Genomic DNA, 18,422 nt, shown 5'->3' with positions numbered 1-18,422 from the left:
TCCCCATGCACACATGTACGTGTGTCTTTTTAATAAAATGAGATCCTATTATATGTGTTTTTCTGCCATCTGCTTATTTCCATCACGGATCTTCCTTTGGAAAAGAGGAGTAGGCAGCAGCAGGGCAGCCTAGGAAGCGGAGGCTGGGCACAAGGCTGGCCATCGAGGGAGCAGGCCCTGCCCTGTCCACCCCACCCCCCAACCCCAGCTATGATACAGTACTTCTGCTGGGGGCCAGGAGGGAGAGGGGATATGTCAATCTGGAGAGGAACAAAGTAAACCAGGGCATCAGAATTTCTAAACATTCCCCCAATAACAGATTGGCAGTAAGTAGGGGAAGTTCCTTCCAGCAGCTTGACAGGGATTCTCTTTCCATTTCAGTCCTGTGTTGGGATTAAACACTGCAGGCAATCATCTGAGCGATGTGTGATCCAGAGCCACTGAACCACTTAACTCAGGGACGTGTGGGTTCGGGAGGGAAGTTGTGGTCAAACTGAAATCCCCACTTAATGACGGTACAAGAGTAAGAAGCCCTCCTTGGAAAGCCCAAGGAGACCCCATCCATCCCCAGCTGGGAAAATTACACCTGGGGCTCCGAGCGCTCTCAACACCAAGGAGAGAGCTCACTTCAGCCACAGCAGGGAGAAGCAGCTACAGAAACGAGAGTTAAAAAGAAAGAAGGAAAGAAGAGGGACGTCGCATTTCCCTGACCAAGGAGGCTTCTCTAAAGAGAGAAGATGATAGTTGTATACGCATGGAAAACGAACCCAGCCGGGCCCTGAATTAATGACTAATTCCACAGTTAAGGGTGCAGCTCATGCGAAAGCCTTTCTGGGCTCTGTGTCTGACTTCCCAGCACGCGGACCACATCTATGGGAAGCTGAAGAGAAGGGCCAGGAGAAACCCATCTAGAGAGGTCACTGTGCAGAAAGAAAGAAAGAACACTGAGTCTGTATCAGCAGGGAGGGAAAAGGGCGATCCCAAGTGTGTGCGCACGCGCATGGATAAGGAACAGACAGCATTTCTGTAGACGGTTGTTCGATTCTCAAGAAGCTGCAGTTAGAAGAGAAGGAAGTGGTGTGAACTCTTCACCTTTTATCTGAATTCTCTGAAGAGTTCTGTAGGATTTCAACATATTTAAAACAAAACAAAATACTAGCAGTTACTGATTGGAGCAGGCTTTCCTTTGAGAGCCGTTCCTTGGCCTCTGCAAGAAGAACAGAAATAGCACATAGCCTGGCCCTCTCCATCTTAAAAAAAAAAAAAAAGTCCCCACTGATGGTTATTTGGGAGTGACCAATCTCTAAACTCAGAGGACAGGCATAAACCCTTGAGGATCTCCACTTCTCACAACAGTCTGATTCCTATCAAGGCAAGAAGAAATCACGGCATCCAGCCAGCCCTCAGGTAGTCTTGGAAGATAAGTGAGGGAGAGGCAGAAACAGAGATCAAGGAGGTTCGTTAATAAACCCCGTGAGAGGGGCGCCTGGGTGGCTCAGTGGGTTAAAGCCTCTGCCTTCAGCTCAGGTCATGATCTCAGGGTCCTGGGATCCAGCCCCGCATCGGGTTCTCTGCTCAGCAGGGAGTCTGCTTCCCCCACTCTCTCTCTGCCTGCCTCTCTGCCTACTTGTGATCTCTGTCAAATACATAAATAAAATCTTAAAAAAAAAACAAAAAAACCCATGAGAGGACAGCTGTGATTGAAACTTGCGGATTCCTACTCTAACAGCGCGCATCCTACACACTCATGAACTCATCTATGGAAGAGAAGGGAGAGCCTCCAAGGGGTCACAGTAGAGGCCTGTGATACAGATCTTTCTTCCTCAGAAGACTTGTGACAATCGGATCCCCACCCCTGTGTTCCACTGTCAGACTCAACTGTCACGACCACCTGGCTGCTTTGGTTCAGGAACTAGTCCACGGGCTGGAAGGGTTCTAGTCCTTTCCCTTGCTAGGAACCAGGGTGATCATACCTGGGTCTCAGGAATCCTGTTTTACCCACTGGGCATCTTGGGTGAGTCAAGGGGGAGAAGACAATTAAAAAAACGAGAGATTCCTCTTCTAGTGAGGAGAGCGGAAACTGCATGAAAGAAAGAAAAGGAGAACAGAATTACAGCTAACTCCCAAATAGTCAAAAAATTTATGCTTATTTTTAGCTCCATCCAGCCTGCTTTCCCCTGACCTGAAGGAAACTGCCAGATAGCAATATATGTATAAGCAACTATTACTCAATTTAGTATCAATACCAAGTCATACAAAACACCTAGTCTTTGACAGAATTTGATTGAACCTGTTTTGTTGCCTTCCCCCCAACCTATGACTTCCATAAAATAAATTTATTCCTCTTTTGAACTTCTCATGTCCATACTCATGTCCATTAGTGCTAATTCAGAACTAGCCTTATTGCAACTCTCAAAGTAATCTCTTAGCCAGGAAGAGCCACCAGTGGGTGCCAAGCCGCTGGGAGAAACACTACAGGGAACAAAATATTTAAATAAACGCCAAAATACCAAAAACCATTTATCAAAAGAAGAATGTATTTTTACAGTGGGAAATCTGCTGGTGGTCACCACCTCATGTGATCAAGTTTAGCCATTACTCTTAAAGGACACTCTGACCTAATATACCTCCTAAAGTGATATAAAGTACCCAACTTCACCCATGAAATGTTCTTGCCAGGAGTGTTTTACCAGAACCCAATCAGGCCCCAGACCTAACTTTCTAGTTACAGGGAATACAGGAGTAGAAGAACAAGCTAAATGCCACCATGAAAAAAACAGCCAGAAAAATCCAGAATGTGGGAGAGCTAGAAGGCAGAACTGGTTCATGCTTTTCAAAGTCCTTGAAAACCAAAAACCAAAAACACGAGTGGAAGGGGAATTCCTGATAAACTTTTTAAAAAGACATAACCGGGGCATCTGGGTGGCTCAGTCGGTGAAGAGGCTGCCTTCAGCTCCGGTCATGATCTCAGGGTCCTGGGATTGAGCCCCATGTGGGGCTCTCTGCTCGGCAAGGAACCTGCTTCCTCCTCTTCTTCTGCCTGCAGCTCCCCCTGCTTGTGCTCTCTCATGCTCTCAAATAAGTAAAATCTTTAAAAAATAAATAAATAAAAATAAAAAGATATAACCAAACGAGAGTCTTTACTGGATTCTGGCTCAAAGGCAAAAACAAGGGGCACCTGACCGGCTCAATCAGTAGAGCATGCGACTCCTGATCTTGGGGTTGTAAGCTCCAGACCCACGTTGGGTGTTGAGATTGCTAAAAAAAACAAAACAAACAAACAAACAAAACCTTAAAAAATAAACAACAAACAAACAAACAAACAAGAGCAATCAAAGGGGCAATTTGAAAATGGACTGGATACTAGATGATATGGGATTACAGATAATTTCGTTAGGGTAATAATGTTACCATGATTATGTAGAAGAATGCCCTTACTCTCAGCAGATACCATTATGGCTAAGGGCAAAAAGTGTCATGACATGTGCAATTTATTTTCAAACAGTTCAAAACAAATAAACAAAACACACATATAGACGCATATATAAGTCTAGACACACACATATGTAATCCCCAGAAGGAGAGAAAAGAGATTTGACAAATGCAACAAAAAGTTATCGGTGAGTCTAGGTGAAAGATAAATGGGTATGCACCGTGCTTATAACTTTTCTGTAGGTTTGAATTTCTTCCAAAATAAAGTTGTGGAGGGGGGGGAAGGAACCAGCTTAATTTGGAAGGATGGAAATTCAGTTCACTCCTCAGCAAGGATTTAGCGTTTGGATCTTGGCAAGTTGTAGTCATAGAATTTGTAGTCAAATTCAACTGAGTCACTGCTCTGGACTTCTAATTTGGGGAGAGGGAAGGTAGGCAGGAAGAAACGAAACCCTGAATGAAGCTTAATCTGAGGCCAGGAATTGAAAGATGTAAATCAGGACAAGGTAGAATAAAGATACCGAATGAAGGAGGCGATGTTAAATTAAGAAAGGTGACAAGATCCCGGTAGCAAGACCAAGACCACAAGACTGTGGGCAGAATGAAAGGGCTCCTGCAGGTCCAGAAACACAGCTGGGACTGGACAGAGCCTCGGCTCTGCCTGGCAAAGTTAGCACTGGGCATTCATTGGCCACAGGAATGCAGAAAGCAGTGAGAGCTCACGGAAGATGGGTAAACATGGCTGACAGGAACGTAGGTAGGTAGGTCGCAGGGAATGGTGAAGGACTTAGAATTTATCAGTCTTCTGTATGGATGTAAAAATGAAGGGAAGATCAGAGACTTCAGTTAGGAGAGAACTCAGCTAGATGAAAGGAAGACCTTCTCGCTGATCCCAGTCAGATGAGGAAGACAACTACACAGAGTCCTCCCTGAACAGCTCTGGGGAGTGAGAATGACATGCCCCCCCAGATGGCTCAGTAGTCCCCCCGGGAAGGCAGGGAAGTACAGCAGAGGAGTCTGAGCCTCCTCTAGTTCTAGAATTCCCCAACTCTCATTATAGGGTAAACAAGAGATGGCCATTTCTGCTTAATGGAAAGCTCAGGGCTATTATCTGGGGTGAGATAAGTTCAGTGGGAAGGTGGGGGAGGCACAAATTCAAAAGGAGATTTGCCTTACCTAGGCTGATCAGACAGCTGTGCCGTGGGCTCTCAGACCAAGCAGGAGGGTATAAACAGCACTCAATTTACCTGTGGCTAGCCACAGGCAGAAGGGCTGATCACATGACTGGGCAAGCAGACATCAGAGCTCAGAGGGTGGGTTGGCTCACTGGCTACACCTCACTAGGTTGGAACCTGTCAGGCTCTTTGCTCTGAACAATGACTCAGGTTCATCTTGCTTGGGACTGAGGGCTGGGGAGAGGGGCTCCATGAGAAGCAGTTGCTCAATTATTCAGGACCAGGAAGTTATAGTCACAGCATCTGCTTTGCCTTCAGGGTCTAAAATCCTATTAGGGTCACTCTGCCCAGCCCTGGCCGCCTTACAAAGCTGTGTGGACCATGCTGCCCCACTTGCAGAAAGCCTTCTCTGGTTATCTCCCATCTCCTTCTGCAGGTTCTACTGTGTCCCCGGCTGCAACGGGGAGAGACATCCAAGTCCGCTCCATCCCATCTGGCCTCCGACATCCCGTACCTGACCCAGCCTCACCTCAAATCCCAGGCAAATTCCTGAGCCTTCACCCCACCAGTGGAAAAACCCCATAGCATGCCAGGCAACATTCCGGGACAGTCCCTTCGTGGCAGCCCTGGTCTTGCCAGTTGTTCCGATCTCTTAAGGGAGGCTCAAAGGTTATGCGGTGCCTCCAGGGTAAACCTCTTCTGAAAAGTACGATCAGATGGTTCCCCTCCAGAAACAGCCTCAAAAGGCATGACATTGGGAAGGTTTTTCCTACCATCAGTGCACACCCAAGACCACGGTGGACTTCAGAGCAGAAGGACGCTGGTCAGGTCACCTCTCTCCATGTGCTTGCGGGGGCAGAGGCAGACAGGACAACACCCATCACTAGAGGGTAAGTTACACTCCCTCCACAAAGTACCCAAAGGGCTTTGTGTCTGCTCTTAATCAAGGGCTTAACAGTACCAGTCTTCTTTTGTAAGTCAGGCAAAGAAAAGGCTGAGCCTCCTGAAACAAAGGAGAATTCGATCCAGGCAAACAGTGCGGGATGTTCATCACCAAGACATCCAGCCTACCTATACGTCTAAGAACCAGAATGCAAAGCCGTCCCGTCTTAAGATGGCTCTGCAGAGCACCTGGGTAGCTCAGTGGGTTAAAGCCTCTGCCTTTCGACTCAGGTCGTGATCCCAGGGTCCTGAGATCAAGCCCCGCATCGGGCTCTCTGCTCGGCGGAGAGCTTGCTTCCCTTCCTCTCTCTCTGCCTGCCTCTCTGCCTACCTGTGATCTCTGTCTGTCAAATAAATAAATAAAATCTTAAAAAAAAAAAAAAAAGGTGGCTCTGGCCATCTGCACACCTCCATGCTGCACACGAGTCATCAGGAATCAGGCGGGCAGCCTTTCCTCATCCTGCTGCACCCTGTTCTGCCCCTAGATGACATCCACCCAGCACTTACGCTGGGGCAGAACAGAACCAGGAAGAATCAGAGAATTGAGGCGACAGCCTGAAACAGGATAACTGCCTAAAGACAAGTGATCTCAGTATATGTAAGCAGGGGTAATAATACAGTAAATGCTTACGGGTCTCTTTCACGTAACTGGCTGGAGCCCATGGGGAAAAAAAATCCTTTGAAGCCAACTTAACCACAGCCTCATGGCTCTAGGAAGGCACTGCAGATAAAGGACACATGCTAAAACTGAAGATTCCCAAAACTGTTTTATTAAGAAGCAGAGTCAGACTCTCGCTCAACCCTAATTCTGGAAGCTGGGGGGAAGTATCAGTAAGCGAAACTGTCAGGAACGATTTAAGTGCCTTCCAGCACAGAGAGATGGAGGCCATGTGGTTTGGTGTTAGACAACAGGGGCCAGGAAACAAACAGCCGTGTTTGAACCTCTCTTTCCGCCGCCAGCGTAGCAGGACCATCAGATCCCTCCCTGGGCCCTGCGGTTAGCAGTTTTCCCTGACTGACAGCGAGTCCTCCCTCTGTGGATGAAGCTGTAACTCCCAACCCCTTGGTAAGATCTGCCACAAGAAACCACATAAACGTCCTCCCTCAGGCTCCTGTACCTCCACAGACGGACAGGTGCGCGGCCGAGAAAGCTCTCTGGCCCGGGGTCCACACTCTGGCCTTGCTCTCCATGCCAAACCCGACTGCTTTTAACCCATCCATCTCGTAAAAGCTCGAACTAGAAGAACTAGAAGAACTCCGTGGTTCTGGAACAAGAGGGTTCTCATCTTGTGCTCTTGCAGAAGCGTAGAGAGTTGAGTGAACAGCAGAGTAAGAGCGTTTCTTAGGATAAGGAAGCAGCTGTCCCCAGAAGGTACCGGGACATCCTGTGTGCGCTCGGCACACTTTGGCAGACTGGGGCATGCCTGCTGACCCCCTACTGGGGGCATGGGCACACCGCAGCAGGTACCCGATCGTTCCTGGCACTGGACACCCCCCACCCCCAGGTCCGGCTCAGGGAGTCCGGGCAAGTAGCAGTCTAGTCTCCTGAGGGGTGACCTGCCACAGTGGTCAGTACCTGGGCCAAATCCCGCCTCCGCCCCGGGGTGCTACGTGAACTCAGGTCACTTGACTTCTCTGGGCTTCAGTTTTGTTGTCTGTTACATGGGAAGAGTAAGAGATGTTTATAAGAGGAAGAGAAGAGAACTCACACTCTCAAGAACGCCTGGCACCATCAAGTTAGTCTAGCATGTACTCATTTCTTAAACTTTTTATTTGGAAGTAATTTCCAACTTCCAGATACGAGAACAAGAGCGGTACATGGGACACCCATATAACCTTTACCCAGATTCGCCATCGGGCAAACATTTGTCCCACCTGCTTTGTCACTGGCTTTCTCTCACATGTACTTTTTCACACACATGCTCACACTCGGCACCTACATGCTCACTCATGCTCAAGACTCACACTCACACACATTCACATTCAGATAAACACACGCTCCTACATCCTTTGTTGGGTTTTGTGTGGTGTTCCATTGGAAAACAAAGATGTACCAGACGGTGGGAGGTTTGAGATGAAATGCAAACAGAGGGGGGACCTTGCTACTTGGTGATGGCTCCAATGCTCCTCTCCCTCCTCCCTGCCACCAAGGCAGATGGCTAGTGCTGGGGGCCCTGGCTTAGGAATGGACCATCACATGGACAGGGACCAGAAAAAGTACTTGATACAGAAGAAGTTAGTTACTCTTCTCTTTAAACAACAAAAGCCACAAACAAAACAAAACCAACAAAGCATTGATACGAACCATGGAAATAGCTTTATTATACAGAATTGTTTTTTTATAACGTTCGTTTAACGGGATTTTACCTGATGAAGCGGAGAGGTCACAGGCAAAGAAAGGATGCGCATAAGCTATGGTTACCAGGACTTTCAAGAATTCTATACAGAGCCTGATTTCGTAAGAGAGGTAAGTGGGTAAGAGCTGCCTGGAATCCTCTCAGGAGAGCTAGGTAATCTCTGTGAAGCAGGCCAAGCAATTCCCCATGATACCAAGTCCCTAGATGGAGCCTCCTCTCAAGTTTAAGTCCCCGCTAGTCCCCTCTACTGGGCACACGCTTGTCTCATTAAGGCATTACCATGTATCACAGTGATTCCACTTCCACTTAACCTAAAGCTAGGAAGAGGGGGCATACTCAAAACAGAGTGTGGCAGGGAGGGTGGGGGTGATTTGCACCACAGGTTCCTTACATGGAAGACTAAGCTGACATCAAGATGATATGCCACCTGAACCTACCCCCGTCAGAGGAATGCGCCACCCACATTTATCCCCAGGTGCTCTTTGGGGTTCCACGTAGAAGAGCGACACCCCTTCCTATAAGTTCCATCTTGGCGTTATCTTCCTGACACGGCCCCAAGCCCAGTAACCATGACCATGGCTACTCCCCCTTAAAAGCAGGAAAACCCTGCCTGCCTCCTTGGGTCTATCTGTCCCTGGGGTTAGCTTCTCATTCCACCTGGAAACTGCATATCTCAAATCTGGTGGGAGGTACTCAAGGGCCACCACCGTGTCACACATTTAATGTAACAACCGTCACCTTCCAATTAGCCACACCAAGAGAACAGTCACTTACGGGGCGCTGAAGGAACAACAGACTTCGCTGCTGCCCATCTGCCTTTCCAATTTTCTTTTGGTCAACTGAACAGATGATTTTTTGCTCCTGGGATCCAGGCATGCGAGCAGAAGGGAAACACGGGCTGGGCGTGTGCTGGGCCGGCACACAGACAATGCCAGCTCGGGAGCCCATTCACAACGGACTCGCCCTGCATGTGTGGGAAGAGCTCCAGGATTGGGAGCAAAAGGGCTCTAGAATCACATGGTCTTGGGCAAGTCACTTCCTTCCTAGGCCTCATGTAACTTCTCTGCAAAAACAAGTTCGTGCCACCTGCAGCTGCGTGTCAGGAGGATAAATGAGAAACATTCCAGAGTTCCCACCAGGAGCCACAAAGAGCTAAATGAATGGAACACACTGTTAAAACGAAAGTTATCTATATGCTCAACTTCCCTGAAAAGTACAACAATTTGTTGGGATTCCCAAGCTCTTTCTTTCCACTGAAGCAACTGTTTTTGCCTTCTCCCGTGAACGCACAGCTACCGAGGACTGTGGTCCCAGTAACAAAAAGCCCAGGTGCTACTCTGGGCAGTCAGGAGCGCACGCACCACTCGGGCATGACTCACACTGCCGTCTTCCCAATCTCTGCCCCGGACCACGTAATCCTGCGACAGCTCTCCGGCTGCATCCCCTTGGGCTCGCCAAATGGCATCTAGCCCCCACCCTCAGCCCTGGCATGTCCTATCTGATGGGTATGAGTTACAAAGACAATCCCTAAACGGAGGCCGCGCCAGCTTGCAGGTGTGGGGCAGGGAGTGCACGTGTTATCAGTGGTGGTTCTCTCAAAGCGATGTGGGCGATCAAACAGATCAAACGCGCACCGAGCACAGAAAACTTGTTAAAGGGAAGGTAGTGTGTGGGGCAGGGAAGAGGAGAAGAGAGGGCAAGGTAAGAGAAGAGCTCTTTCCTTCTTCTCAACTGCAGTTTTACTCTGTTCCAAGTTACCCCCAGCTGGGCAGGTTCAGAAAACCACCTGACTAAGCTACCAGGTCCATGGTTGGCAACCCGAACAACAGGACAACGTGGGCCCCATGGATGACAGTGTTATGTGTTCAGGGGGTGGGGAATGCTAATAAGCATCTCTTTCCAGCATTTCCCAACTTGCTGGGGGGAGGGAAGGTTGGGGGGGGGACGGTGTAGGGAAAGAAGGTGAAACAGGATGGTGCCTGGCTTGGAAAAGGGGGCTTCCAGCCTGATCACACCTCTGGATGAAGCCTGAAGCCCCCCCTAGGGCCCATAGACAGTTCTGTTCCCTAGCCTAGAAAAGTCACTGATGCAGATTTCGTTTTTCTGCTTCCCTTTCCTATACATTAGCCCTACTAGGAATTTGTTGTAAATCTACCTGGAGTGAAAGGAAACTCAGTATTCGTCTTGCTTTCCTTGGCCTGTCACCCATATCCACTTCTAAGCCTAAAGCCAGGGAGTCTGGCTTTTTTTTAATAAAATCCTAACAAAATCCTAGGTGTTGGCTGTTTCCACGGATCAACCTGGTAACCAACTGCCCAAGCTCACCCCTCTGGCTTTAAGTGCGAGGGGAAGGGAACCTACAGGCCTAGCAATGACATCCATGGAAATGCCACGTCTTTGCCACCAGCTGGGCTTCAGGCCCAATGACCAGGATGAATAGGAGACCAGTGATTTAAAGAGAGAGAGAAGACTAACACTTTGGTGGGGTGGGGGGGGGGTTGCCTTGGAAGTAGCTGCAGAGAGGGGTATTATAAAGGGAGCACAGTGTGTGGGGACCAGAAGTGGGAAAAACCATCTCAAGGGAGACTGGGGGAAGTGTGGCTCGCTCTCCCCACCCCTGCTGCCTTTCCAGCAACTCAATCCAACAAGTATTTATTGAGCACAACACTCCCCATCTGCCCTGGCCCTCCCTCTGCAAAAACACTCAAATCTGTTCAAGCTGCAGGGTGAGTTCCATTGCACTTGAACTTGAAACATGAGGTGCCTACCTTTTAAAAAGGCAGGCACACAATTTGCAGCACGGGCTGAAGAGACTAAAGAGAGCTGAGAATGTGAAGAAATACGGTTGACCAGACAGGGCCACACCAATACGCCACTTTTGAAAGGGAAGGGAAGAGAAGAAGTCAAAATCTCATTTAACCTTAGGGAGAAAAACACACTGGCCAATTTAAAAAAAAAAAAAAAAAGCTTACTGGAAATATCCCGGTTAATTCTCCAATTAACCCTACCTAACACAAAAAGAATAAATATTCCTTTATTCTATGCCTCCTCCAGCTTGAATTAAATTTTATCCACTTGTGGATGTGTTAGTCATTTGCTTTGGGGAGTCCTATGTTTATCCTCCTTTCTCTCTTAAGGAGGTGAGACCGCTCCCCTGCATGTTTTCACTGAGGATCAGATGACAGGGGATTCAGGTAACAGAGCTGGGGAGGGACTAAACCTATGCGTATTGGCATAGTTCTCTCCACCTCGAAAAGCCACACTTGTTCATAAGCTGGGGAGCTCAGGGTCTGAGAAGAGGCATCCCAGACTTACAGCTCTGCCCTGCCAAATCAGATATTCTAAGAAGCCACATCCAGGCAGCCTCAGAGAAAACTCTACCATCCTTGATCAAAGGCCTACTGCTTCAGATCAACCAAAGCCCTCAGAGGAATCTTCCCAGGCCTTCTCCAACCTCCACCCATTTTATTAAGGAGCTGGAAGCAGAAACTGCTTGTGCACAGTCACTGCTGAGCCCAAGGCTCTCCATCCATCCCCAACATCAGCCAGCTGGGGCGCACGAGCAGGGCATATGGGAGGTGTCCAGAGCCCCAACTTCAATTCCAGGTTCCCCAAGGGCTGGTGCTAAAAGATTCCCTATTATGAAATACTTCGATAGCCTTCTTTTAAGTTCATTAAAGCCACCCTTGGCTGGTTGTGGTTTTCTGACACAGTAGAAGTCCACTGAGGCTTATTCGGGCCTGAGGATAAACATTTAAATGGCTCTCAGCTGAGCATGCAACTTTGTAGTGACCCTGAGGAAAAAGCGCGGAGGAGGAGAGCCAAGTGCCAGGAAAAGTCTTCCAAACCAGGAGGTTTGGTGGGGACCCTGAGCTGGAGGCCGGAGTGTGGGCAGCCAGCTGTAGAGAAACTCCCTCCATCCAGCTGTTCCCAAGAACAACGGCCCCTTCACAAGCTCCACACTGCTGGAGAGGAACTGGTGCACGGATAATTTAGAACTTCAAATAGAATCCCAAACTCTTTTCTCTCTCAGAGATCAGGATTTGTTTTTGACCTAACAATGTGAATAGATTCGGCTGGTGTTTGGTTAATTCATAACCCTGCAAAGCAAATAGCGCAGCCCTCTATGAAGACTCAAATCAGCCCTCAGCCGGGGCGCAGCGGGGGTGAGGACCAGGTTTCTCACTCATCTTTTGTGTTTCCACTCTTCCCAGCCCCTCTTCTATGCCCAAAGTGGTGTTAAAACTTACTAACCCAGGGGGCGCCTGGGTGGCTCAGTTGGTTAAGCCACTGCCTTCGGCTCGGGGTCATGATCCTGGAATCCTGGGATAGAGTCCCATATGGGGCTTCCCCTGCTGAGCAGGGGAGGCTGCTTCTCCCTCTCCCTCTGCCTGCCTCTCCCCCTGACTTGTGCTCTCTCTCTCCCTAATAAAAAAAGAAAAAATCTTGGGACGCCGGCTCAGGTCAAGATCCCAGAGTCTCAGGATCGAGTCCGGCATCGGGCTCCCAGCTCCACGGGGAGTCTGCTTCTCTCTCTGACCTTCTCCTCGCTCATGTTCTCTCTCACGGTCTCTCTCTCAAATAAATAAATAAAATCTTTAAAAAATAAAATAAAATATCTTAAAAAAAAAAAAAAAAACAACTTACTAACCCAGGAAGAGACTGCCCATTCCCACTCAATGAACATGCTGGTGGGCACCCACCTCCATCCTGAACTGGAAAGGAAACACAAGGTTTCCCCTTGCAGCCCCTTCAAAGGGCTCCAAACTGCCTACAGAGTGAGGGTAAGCCCAGGCAAGACTAGGAAAGCACTGGAGCTTGATGTCACATAGCACTGATAAATGCTATAGTGTCAGTGAGGTTTCAAAACCAGACCTGCCTCCAGAACGTGTCACACCCTAAAGTGTGAATCCTTACGGCACAAAGGCTCTATGTGAGACGTATAAAAATCCAGAGGAGAATGCTTGATTTCTTTTCTTTTTTTTTTTTTTTTTTTAAAGTAATCTCTACTCCCAACGTGGGGCTCGAACTCACAACCTGGAGAATCAGTTGCATGCTCTGACTGAGCCAGCCAGGCGCCCCTGAGGACGCTTGATTTCTAACAGTTCCATGAAGATCGAGGGATACACTGAGTAATGTACAGAACTGTTAAGTCCTTATGCTGTACAACTGAAACTAACATAATGCTGTAATTAAAAAAAGAACAAGAACAAAGAACAGTGTGGCGTGGGTGCCCATCATACCATTCAGTATAAATTAGCCAAAAACTATGAGTAAAGTGTTCTCTGCCATTAAAGCCCACCAACCACTTTGGCAACACTCACATGGCCACCGTAACTGGAAGTTTTGCAATCCTGCCCCAAATCTTCTGGAGATCCATCTATATTTGGAATCAGAGAGAATGATGTCCTCTTACCACCACACCCACTTTTGTTCTCACCCCTCCTCCACTGACCTCAAATGGTTTAAAATATCCCAGCTCTATGTTACATGAGTGGAGAGTTTCCCATCTCTACAATCCTTTGCTATCCGAAACACAGAAGAACACACAGACCCGTGCTCTTTTAGATATCGACGGGATAAAGCACTTAGGTACTTTGGAACTCAAATGAAAAGGATGCCGTCCCTGGTGATAAGCTTTAAGACAGATTTCAACAGTACCTCCTGGGGACCACGTGTGTCTAGGGCGAGCAAAGCTATCAAAAGCAAGCTAGCAACATCAGGCTAAGCAATGTCCAGTGCTTCCCAAACAGAGACTGCCTCCATTACAGAGCATTCAAGGACAGTAGTAGCTCTTAAAGGTTTTTAAATGCACTCCCAGGCTTCATCATAGCAAGATGGGTTCTTGGCATTGAGAAGTTGGGACAGCTTCTAGCTCCCAAGTCCAGGAGGACGATGACTTGAGGAGGGCTTTTTCTCAAGGTCCCTAATAAGGGACCTCCTTTATGAGGTTCCGGACCTATCTAAACACCCATCCCCCAAGGACTAAGTTTTCAAAGCATTGCAAGGAAAGGAGTTTAATAATTACCAATAGCACTGCTAATAACAATGCTGCCTTATATTCACTGAATCGGCCATCCTGGAGAACCGAATGCGTGTTTGAAATAAACCCATCCTACATCCCTACAGGGAAGCCAGTATTTTAAGACTACTGCCAGCTGTCAGTGATCTGTTTAGAAAAATAAAAGGTAGCGAGAAAAATCCCAAAGAGGACATAAACCTAAAGCCATTTCCAACTGATCTGAAATGTGTTCACTGCAGTTGTGGGTGGTTTGGGAAGGGTTATGAGGGGAGAGGGTGCACATTTGCCTAACAGTCAAGCTTTTATGTAAATCCAAATTAGTTTATGTCTACTGAACACATGCCACCTGACGATGGGGGGGGCGCAGGCAGGGAGGCAGCCTCCATTCACATGTGCTGATCCTCCACAAAGACTGAGAACTGACTGGAAGCTGATGACCCCCCCACTTCTCTTTTCACCTAAAACAGAAGTGGGGATACAGGCTTGTTACTTTTCTTTATCCCCTTAGAATATTCTGAGAAGGTCTATGCCACACGCACTGAAACTCATCTGTATATAGGAATGATGGGAAGGAACATTGTTTAAGACAAGGGTAGGCCAACTTTTCCTGTTAAGTGCCATGGTAGTCAATATTTTAAGCTTTATGGGCCTTCTGGTCTCTTTCACAACCACTCAACTCTGTCACTGTCGTGCATAAGCAGCCACAGACAATACTAAAGGCAGGGGAATGGCTGTGTTTCAATAGATCTTTATTTACAGGGTGCCTGGGTGGCTCAGTCGGTTAAGTGTCTGCCTTTGGCTCAGGTGATAATCCCAGGGTCCTGGGATCCCGCCCTGCATCAGGCTCTCTGCTCAGCAGGGAGCCTGCTTCCTCCTCTCCCTCTGCCTGCAGCTCCCCCTGCTTGTGTGCTCTCTCTGTCAAATAAATAAACAAAAATCTTTTTAAAAATTAAAAAAAAAAATCTTAATTAAAAAAGCAGGGAGAGGCCTAGATTTGGCCTGCAGGCCATAACTGCCAACCCTGGGTTTAAGAAGGTTCTGGTGTGCAGAGGAGGTACAGAGGCAACATGGGGCTCCCCCAGGACCCAGCTGACCCCTGGGAGGCTGGTCCACTAGGGAGGAATTTGTAAAGCTCAATTAAACATTATCTTCTTTCTAGAGATATGGAGACATAGACACTAGACAGGATAGTTAAAACCAGAACCCAGAACAATTTTCCCAGTCCCATTTTGTCCATCAGCAATCCTGGAGGAACATAAAAGTTAGCCTCCAACTGACATAAGACACAAACAAGAATTTAATTAAAGGGGGAACTGCCGTAATAAATGTATGCTGGGTTGCTATTCCCCATGGGGGGAGTCTTAGCTTTCTTAGACTTGACCTTCATTTTTCTAGCTGTTCTCTTTTGCCTTCCACACCCCTAGCCCAGGCTCAGAAAAATGAAGCCATTCCTCACTTTATAAAGACATCCCGCATGGATGAATGGCCACAGAAGGTAAATCCTGTTCTTTACATCATCACCCTGTTTTTACAAGGTCTAACATATCTTGTCAGGAACACAACAGGGCATGTGGTACAGGTAAGTGCATGGCCCAGAGCACTTCGGCACTTTGGGGTGGGAAAGAAACAGTGACAACACCTAACTGTCCCTGAAACCCAGTCCCAGCTCACATGCCTCTTTCAACAGTTGGGGTCTGGAGCCCTGATTAGAAAAGCTTATTTTAAAAGATGAGGGAATACAAGTGCAAGAGGAGGCCTTGAAATACTGAAACCTGCAGTACTGGTTTCAGACCAATATGGGTTTGCTCTTTGAAGCCTGAAAGGCAATGGGTTTTGGCCAACAATGCTCTCTCACCTTGGCGGGGTGGAGAGAAGAGGAACAATGTAAGCAGCGGTGAACACGGATGACATCTTCTAGGTGCCTCGGCACTTTATAACTGTTAACTCAGGATATAGTTATGATTCACATTCTAACAGATGAGGAAACGGAGGCACACAAGTTAAGAAACTTCTTCCACGCCACACACCTAGGAAATGGCACAGCCTGGAATTGAAATTCAGGAATCCTGGCCCCCAACGCCAGGAGGATTCTCTAAGGGTTTATGAACGTAAGGCGTTTCCTCCTATCACAAGCACGCCCCTGACCTAGAGGAAACCACTTCTGCCACTTCTCAAGTGCAAGGAATGGGAACAATCTGAACACACAGGAAGTAAAGTTAACGCATAGACGACCCGATGTGCTCCCAAATCAAAGGCCAGGTACATTCCCTTAATGCGTGCTCAGGAGGAAGTCCACAGGCTCAGACCACTCTTTCCTCCTATCTTTCCTCTCTCCTGACTCACTGAAAATCTATAGATAATCTACAGATAATAGATAATATACACCAGGTAAGTACCTCATTAAGTCCTCTTGGATACTAAAAGGTGGAGGGATCACCCCTCGGCCCAATTCATACACAAGAGACCACTCAACTTGCCCTGAATCATCCAACAAGTTACGCAGAACTCTAGCTTCCTATGGTTTTTACTAGGATCTTCGGGACCTTGGCCCTATAAAAAGGAAGAGGCCATGTAAAGAACCCAGTTATCCAAACCTACACTCTTCTCCATTCCACAGCATCCACCAGTGTTTGTGCCTTTCATGTCAGTTCTATAGCAGACATAAAATAACTGCCCTTAAAATATGACTGCTAGGGGTACCTGGGTGGCTCAGTGGGTTAAAGCCTCTGCCTTCAGCTTAGGTCATGATCCCAGAGTCCTGGGTTTGAGCCCCACATCGGGCTCTCTGCTCCGTGGGCAGCCTGCTTTCCCCTCTCTCTTTGCCTCCCTCTGTGCCTACTTGTGATCTCTGTTTGTCAAATAAATAAATAAAATCTTTTTAAAAAAATACGACTGCAGGGGTGCCTGGGTGGCTCAGTGGGTTAAAGCCTCTGCCTTCGGCCCACATCATGATCCCGGGATCCTGGGATGGAGCCCTGCATCGGGCTCTCTACTCAGCGGGGAGTCTGCTTCCTCCTCTCTCTCTGTCTGCCTCTCTGCCAGCTTGTGATCTGTGTCTGTCAAATAAATAAATGAAACTGTTTAAAAAAAATATATGACTGCAAATAGATTTCCAGCTATCGCATAGGCAGGCTTTCTGTTGATTTCTACTAAAAGTGACTAAGGTTCTAGTGCTTGCTGTTACTACTAACTTCCCTGGACTCCAAGGAAATCCAAACAAAACCAACAGGTTTGTAATCTTGTGGTTTGCTTTATAGCTCATGATAGGCATGAGTCTGGGCATTGCTCTGCTCTCCACCACCAGAGTCTAGGCATACTTTGACTAATTGGTCACCACCTTGCTACCAGATTTGACCAAGTTTCTGCATTCTGATATGCAAGGTTAACATTTACAGCGAGGTCCAGATAGAGTTGGCCTTTCTACCTCGGAGACCCTCTTAACCCCATTCCTACCTAGAAAAGCACTTTAGCAGCTATACTTTCAGGAGGGAGTGAAGCCTAGTAATTACAAAAAAGCTCGAGAAATTGTGGTGTGGACAATGTCATTAACCATTAGAAGGTGGGGACCCTGACTATTGTACATTTGGTAGGCTCTGAGGCTTTGGAAGTGTGCAATGATCTTTTTCACATCTGGTGTGAATCAAATGCACGCCTCACTTTAAACTTACTGCCAACCTCCTCATGCAAGTAGGTTCCTTTTCCCATTCCTCACTGCCTGCCTTTGCAGGGGATCCATCGCAGCTTTGAGTGTGAAAGCAAGGTTAATCTTGCTCCTCCCTCGTTTCCCCACACCCAGCACGGCAAGCTGCTATTAAGAAGCCGTTTCAGGGCTGTTCAGAAAGTGGGGTTATTTGCCAGTGTACTTGACTGTAGCGCTCACCCCACTGCCACGTTGGCTGGCAATGCCAGACTAAATAGCCCGGGGTGGGGGTAGGAGAGAAAGGCCGGGGGCAAACTGCCCAGGCCGTATACACACACGCACACGATGGCTGGAATGAGACAGCCATATTAAGCAGGTCAATGATCTGGGAACATACAACTTCTGGGCCAACCAAGAGGAATGTAGGGAATCGGAGCAGAGCGTTTGTACCATAGTAAAAGCCGTTAAACTAACTTATTCCAACGGCTCGGAATGAAATCAGCTCCGGGAGGTGGCAATATAGGGAAGTGCACGTGAAGGGGCGGGGGGGTTGAGGGGGATGAACTCCAGAGCCGTAGAGCGGGATGCCGGGGCCAAACTCAAGTTGGAGAAGTAACACATGGCTCCACGGGGCTCTCCTCCATGCCCCTCCCCCTCCCCGTGCAGACTTCCAGCGCCCACCAGCTCCTCGCTCCAGAGCCAGCCAGCACAGGGCGCCCCCATCACGCGCCACTCACTCCTTCCTCACACCTCGCTGCCACCCCTGCATCTTCCACTCACCCCCACACGACACCTCTGCCCACTTTTCGGTTACGCCCCCAAAGCCAGCCTCCGTCTGCCATATCCCTCCCCTC

General features: G+C 48.1%; 1 protein-coding gene across 1 annotated transcript in view; it reads right to left on the bottom strand.

The window, feature by feature from the left end:
* The window catches only part of LOC111151307 (family with sequence similarity 117 member A), a 44,237-nt gene that overhangs the window by 25,464 nt on the left and 351 nt on the right, over positions 1-18,422 (bottom strand). The gene's annotated exons all lie outside the window — the stretch shown is intronic.

The sequence above is a fragment of the Enhydra lutris genome, unplaced genomic scaffold (genome assembly GCF_002288905.1).
Source record: "Enhydra lutris kenyoni isolate GAN:26980312 unplaced genomic scaffold, ASM228890v2 scaffoldscaffold26, whole genome shotgun sequence".
Classification (NCBI taxonomy): domain Eukaryota; kingdom Metazoa; phylum Chordata; class Mammalia; order Carnivora; family Mustelidae; genus Enhydra; species Enhydra lutris.
Note: the sequence above shows the minus strand (reverse complement) of the source record. Positions and strands in the feature narration are given on the sequence as shown.